General features: G+C 33.6%; 1 protein-coding gene across 3 annotated transcripts in view; it reads left to right on the top strand.

Annotated features, from left to right (window-relative positions):
* LOC117174994 (neuroligin-4, X-linked) overlaps positions 1–7,206 on the top strand; it is a 450,915-nt gene that overhangs the window by 270,802 nt on the left and 172,907 nt on the right. The gene's annotated exons all lie outside the window — the stretch shown is intronic.

The raw sequence follows: 7,206 nt of genomic DNA, 5'->3' as shown, positions 1-7,206 counted from the left end.
CTGCGGTTGTCCTTATAACAAATTTTTAAATATATATGTTTATATTTCTCTAGAATCAAAACGAAGGGCCTATGAGAAAGCCAGGTGACTAGAACGGTGACTCGGGATACCGGGCGACCTCTCCGAGTACGCAGCCTTATCCCTGTATGCGGGGATCTACAAGCATGGACGAACCCCATTCCCTAACTTTTCCTGGAAACAACAACGACAACACCAAGCATAGTCGTAGTAAATGCGGTTCAAAACAACAGAAAGCGCAGGGCTCCAGACAAAGGGTCGGCCCACAATGCCAACCACTCTAGAGCTGGGGGAATCAATGAAAATGGATTCAATACGATGGATCGACGGAATCTTGGGACTTTTAGGTGGACGGAACAACTAAATCGCGACTTGTTAGAGTGTTACGATGAGAGTGTGGCCCCTGAACGGGATTACATGTCACGACTGCAGGCTCTGTGATGCGAGAAACACCCAGAGCTATCTCACTTTCCACATCAACGTCTGCGAAACCATGCCGAAGTACTCCAAAAAAGGGACTATGTAAGCGAAACGCCTACTCTATTCAAGCCAGAACAAGTCGCCAACAGAGAAAGAGAGGCGACACTAAGACCAACCGTGGGCAGGAATCCGATACAGGAAGAGCGATGCTTTATGACCCGGAGAAACATCAACACACAGGTTTCTCTCAAGCCTAAAGTGCTGGCTGAAATGGATGACGAGCTTCGTGGACATTTTTCCGAAGAAACCAACCTCTGGACTATCAATTGTTGCGTGTATAATGCAGCGAGAGCTTTGGCCGATGCGAACCGTAAAAAAATCAACGGTTGATCATAAGACCAAAAGATGAATGAATCAATTGTCTCCTGTGATTGAGTTTTATAGCCCGATGGAAGTATTTTGGTTGTATGAGGAAGCAGCATCCTCTTATCATCTCGCCAGCTGAGAGCAATCTTGTTTTACTTATACGAGTGAACTTCATGTTTCTGGCTTCGAATTCACTGTTGAGGTCGAATAAGTGTTTGAAAATGTATCAAAGCTTGCTTCTGGTCATCAAAAGTTAATGTTCTTGATGTGGATGCCAAGAACAGTGAATCCGATATCAAAATAATTGATGCAAGATTCTGTTTTTAATTGAGTAAAATGTAACCCCATGAATCTATTATTTGCTTTCACATATCTATTGTAATACTGGGACACACCTCCTCTGATGGGACTTTCAATAAATAAGAACATTACTGTATCTGCGAATAGATCGAGTTCAATTCCAGTATACATTAACATAGCACCAAAGAAAAGCCCAGGTGCTTTATAGTAGTTTTATAGATCTAAATTATACGTTTCAATAAAACTTCATCGAAAACTGTCAAAAATTTCTGCAAGAGAAAAACATATTTTTTTTTATATAAATCTGAATATTCACCTAACGTTTTCAAATTAAATTTTTTCCAAAAATTGCAGGCATAATTACAATCTTCATCCTAAATACTCTCATAATTTAATTTAGAATAAAATTTCTCCTTTGCTGGCAGACACTCTACATCTAATTTTTCCAATTATCAACATAATAATATGAAAATGCACACTTTCTTGTTTATAATTCAATTTCTTTATCCATGCCACGTGCAGGGCTACAATATTTACTTGCGAAATGGTCGTGTTCATGATGTTTAACAACATCTTTGTTAAAATCTTGTTCAGAAATAGGACCAAATTTTGTGTGTTGAAAATCATGCTCTTGCTTTAATTTTAAGGATGTCATTGGTATAGGATTTTTAAAATAAAAATCTACTTTCTTAGCTAATTTTTTTAAACTCATTGACAAACCGCGCGATAAGGGTTTTTTCACGATAAACTTGTGGTTCAGATAGTAAATAATCAAAGCTGCATTTTTTGTAATAAGCAACACTTGTAGGTATACGTTTCTGATAAGTATTTCCATGCACATTTTTAAAATTGGCTCTAAAAAGCACTCCTGGCACACGCACCTGTCACAATCGTAAGAAGGTGAATAATAGATTTTTCAGATGTTTCATAGCTTAAAATAGCTGGAAAAATTTCCTGTTTCTTGCTATATTCATTAAATTATAATCTAGATACATTTATACTTAAACGATTCATTTTTTCAAATTTGGGAACATCCTCCAAAGTAATTGGAAACTTCATATCATTATATTTGAGTTCTGAACCATCAAGGTGATGATAGGAACTAGTTAGCCTAGAATTAGTCTTAGCAGGATAAAGAGGTGCTATTACTGACCAAAAAAAACTTGAACATGTTCCTTGACTTTTTTTTCAAACCGTCCACCAATATTTGTGGTGGTCAAAAGAGGGTCATTTTTAGCACAAACACTTTTTTAATCTATTTTTTCTTTACAAGCCTCTACTGTCTTAAAAATCCTAGGAAATTCAATACAAACCATAATATTACTCAAACTATTTAATGCGTTTTCAATTCGCGGAATGAATGTGCGTTTGTAGCCATCGAAAAATTTATTTAATTCTTTATGAATTAAATTTGATATCACCTTAGTTCTTATCCTCGTTTGAAAGGTATTTTTCACATCATTCCAAATTATTCTTCGTCTAGTTTCATTGAAGCTTCATTTATGCCAGCTCCTGTTTTCAGCAACTTCCTAAATCTTCTGCTTGCTGTCTTCAAATTAGCGATCAATATCATAGTCGTATGTTTTTGCTCCATGGATATGTTTGTTCTATTTCAGCATTTTGTTCAATATTTTGATGTTTCTAGTTCCTCCCCTCATCCATAATATAATTTCTTCAGCTAATGAGGTTTGGTTTTCAAGTATAAGATGATACCCCGTCTTCATGATTTGTATAATTTTTTATATTTTTCGAAATCCATTTTTAAATTAAAATGGAATTAACGTAAATACATGAAATACTCTTTTCACATTTGAAGTTATTTGACGTTATGTAAGTTTGTTATCAACTAATGGAAACAGAGAAACAATTGTACAATAAATAGACCTCAACCCTTTAACGTGACATGGACTCATTTCAGATGTACCTTTATCGAGCTTATTTTTCATCATGAAAAAGCTGAGCGCAAAATTCTTGAGATACCTCACCTACTATTTTCGAGGTTGCTATGGACTTGTTTTTTTACTACGTTGGTTTATATTTGAAAAAACGTGGCAGAAACAATAACAAATTTTAGCAAATTTTGAAGTACCCCAAATCTTTGATTAGAGCGTGCAAAATTTCAATCAGAATTGTAATCTACGGAAAAGAATACGTATAAAACATGTATAATCGATATCTGTTGTTTAAATAATTATACAAAATTAATAACAAAAAACGAAATTGTCTACTTTTATATTTAATATGCATGTTATACACGGTTTCCAAGGTTTTTGGTGTCAATGCGTCGGCCACACTTTTCCAAATATAAACCACAGAAGTCAAAATCTGGATTGAAAAAAATAAGACTAAAAATTTTGCGTTTTCTTATTTTTTTTTGTTAATAAATGTTTAAAAATGCAACTTTCATACAATTTGGATGACACCATTAGAAATAGCGACCTCGAAAATAATAGGTAAGGTATCTCAAAAATTTTTCGCTCAGCTTTTTCATGATGAAAAATGAGCTCGAAGGAGGTACATTCGAAAAGTGTCCATGTGACGTTAAAGGGTTAAAGTCTTTTTATACTTCAAACGCACTGAGTGGTTGTCAACCAGTTAATGATAAAATAAACAATGAATTTGTGAACTTCCTGTCGGAAAATATCGAAGGAGAACCTTTAAGGAATTTATTATTGAAAATATCAAAGAAATTATGCAAGACTGGTGACGCGTAGTTGTGGAATGTCTAAACAGTCCATTTGTTTATAGAAATAAATCCTCCCAATCGTATAACCAACGTTTTCTCATTAATATCAGCATATACATCCAATTTCATCTGTTACGCATATAGTGTCGGCGCGCAACAAAAATTATTTTATTGCTGCCGCGAGAAACTTCAATTCCGGGGAAAGCAAATATTAATAGCTTGATATTGTGACTTCAGATATCATATTCGATTCCACATTCTTGGGTATTGAATTTTTTTTGGAAATAAAATTGTTAAAAATGGATCTACTATGTTAATGTCGCATCCGATAGTTATAAAGCAAGTTTGCTAATCATACGGAAAATTTTTATCCAGAACTCCCCTTACCTATCCACTGTCGAAACATGTTATTCCAGAAAAATATTTTTTCAGACAAAACATCATTTCTGCTACACTCAATAAAAAACTTTTTTGGAAGAATACTTCCTCTTAATTTTGTATTGATATCACACCACAATTCACCCTTTCTGAAGGCCTCAAGACCACGTGTAACTTTAATTCAATTCAAAAACATAATGTTAACAAAGAGGATCAGGGGTAGGAATGGCCTTCAATCCAAATTAGCTAAATTAAAATGCAAGAAACTTAATTGAGATTACAATCAAACTTAAAATTTTATTAAACGTCCAAAAATCAAGTTAATGTGCATTTTTTTTGAAAAATATAGAAATTCCCCACAAAAAATAATTTTTTTTCGACGGAAAATGAAAAGGAGGAAAGAAAAATTAGAAGAAAGCCAACCAAAGCCTTCCCTAGATTTTTTATTATATTCGTATTTTCAATTTTTGTTTTTAACGAATTACAGTAAAAAGCATTTGTAAAAAAATACCACCACCTGATGGGCATAAAATTCGACAATGTCTTTCCGACATCATTTTGACCTCTTTACGAAATCTTTACGACATTCTATGTTCAAGTCGTTACGGTAAGGAAGACGTTACGACAAGAAAAATCTGAGCAGGCAGGAATTGCAACGAAATCACCATGCTCTCCCTGATACCTGAGAATTGAGTATACATTTATATCGTATAGAACAGATTTGCCTTTTGGTCCTCACCGGATATTTCAGATATGTTTAAAATGGGTTTTAATTTTCACCTTCACTTGACTCTCATGTATCAGGGAGAGAGAGTTTTTGGTTTCTTTGCTGTTACTACCAGCTCTAACTTTTCATGCCTTGATAACGCTGCTGTATAAGTACCGAAACATTTATGGACGGGGATTTGGCTGGTTGCCTCCTAATTTTTCTTCTCTCTTGTTTATTTTTATCCAAAAAAGTAATTTTTTTCTTTCCATTTTAATGAAAATATTTATCTTTTTTGAAATTGCCATGGGAAAATTGTATGGTAGTTGTCCGAATTTAGTCATTAGCTTCTTGGTTTTATTTTCCGCAATTCTTCCAATTCACTTTATTATTGGACGTTAAATAGGATAACATTTTTTTAATTTCGTTCAAATTGCTTAACATTTACTTTAGAGGACCCGGATTGAAGTTAATTTCTACCCCTGCCCCTCTTTTTTGATATTATGTTTTTTAGTCAGATTAAAGCTACACATGGTTTAATTGAGTTTAAAAGAAATAATGTTTCACATCAAAGAATGATTCTCTTGAATAACAAATTTCGGGATTTTTCCTTCTACAGTAATTTGTGCTGAGATAGGTAAACGTTTAAGTAAATGTGTGATAAAAAGTTTGCCGAAACAATTGATAGAAATACTCAAATGTTCGAATTAATTATACACAAAATTTCGATATTGAATCAGCACGATTTCCGAATCAAGGTGTTACGCTTGTCGAAGAGCTTTGTTGATAAAAAATGTCTGAACATAAGTAATATTGATCGCAAAATTTCCAAAGGTTTCATAATAACAAAAACAATTAAGGAGAGATACTTTTAAGATGTTTGACAAGTGTAGACTTTTAGGAAAAGATATAAGATGGATTGAGATTAATACTGAAGACCCAGTTCTTGTCAGATGTTATGGTTTGAGAAAGATTCACAAAGATAGCTATTCTTTGAGAATAGTCATTTTAACTATCAATACCCCCACTCAATTTTTAAAACAAAACTTTAATTTGATTCTTAAAGACCCTACCACATCTTTAAATTACAATATTAAAAATAGCCCTTTAATAGATTGGACGATATTAAAACACGTAATCGATTATGTGAAGAAAAATTTATCAAAGAAATAGTTTTTATCATGAACTCAGTTCATTTTAGATTTAATGGATCTTTTTACAGGTAAGACTTTCGTACTCCCAACGGTTCAGTCATTACTCTGATTGAATGAAAAAGAATAATAATATCATTTTTAGGACATAGAAGTAAGTAACTATTGAATTTGCGTTTAAAAATTCTAGGATTCATACTATTTTCCATATACCATTTAAAATGGATTCAATAGTAACTTTTTGCAGTGATCCCTTAGATATATTTGAAAAGGGCGGTGTTGTCTACAAGATCATGTGCAGGATCTATAAGATGACTTACGTGGAATAGAGTGGCAGATTTCCTAATACTAGGTTAAATGAAGACAAAAGTGATGTTCGTTTGAGAAGCTGTTATAACACTGTTTTTGCCAGACGTAGAAAGGTATTTGTTGATGTTGACCATGATTTTGATTGAGATAATGTAGAAATTTTACGCAGTGAAAGTAATGAAAGAAAGAGGGAATTTATAAAAAGGCTGTATTTTAAAAAACAAAAGGAGTTATCTATTAATTTAAAAACCGATTGAACAAATTAAAGAAGATGAATGGTAGGATGATTAATTATATTTAGCACTATCTTTTGGTTAATCTTGATTTTCTTTTACTTTTTCTATTTCTGATGTGTTTATGATGGATATTTCAGGTATGCTTATAACGGGTTTGCCTTTAAACCTTACCGAATATTTTAAGTATGATTATAATTGGTTTGTCTTTTGACCCTCACTTGATTCGAATACAACCAAAACGAGTGCAAGCCAACTGGATTAAGTTCCCCTTCCAGGGGCACGCTTACCCCTGTGTAACTCATGTGTAACACTGCTTATATCCACTTGCTGTTGTGGTGTTCTATTACTGCACGCAGATCATTTGTGATATTCATATTGGGCAGAGAATGCCTTAGTGTTGGTTATACAGTCTGTCAAGTTAAAGCGCGGGTGGCTTTACTCGCAGTCGGTTAGGTGTATCGACATGATTTTGGGGTCAAAATATTAAGAAGAGCTCCCTCTTTCATGCTTTTTGATTTAACATTCAGTTTGCTCTCAATTCTCATCTTGTTACCACGTTACAAAAAATAAGTTCCGTATACGCTTCGCGCTTCGAGGCTGTGTTCCTTTGTTCCCACCCAAAAGGTCCCAAATTGT

The sequence above is a fragment of the Belonocnema kinseyi genome, chromosome 6 (genome assembly GCF_010883055.1).
Source record: "Belonocnema kinseyi isolate 2016_QV_RU_SX_M_011 chromosome 6, B_treatae_v1, whole genome shotgun sequence".
In the NCBI taxonomy this organism is placed as follows: Eukaryota; Metazoa; Arthropoda; class Insecta; order Hymenoptera; family Cynipidae; genus Belonocnema; species Belonocnema kinseyi.
The sequence above is the reverse complement of the archived record's forward strand: the minus strand, read 5'-3'. Positions and strand labels throughout refer to the sequence as shown.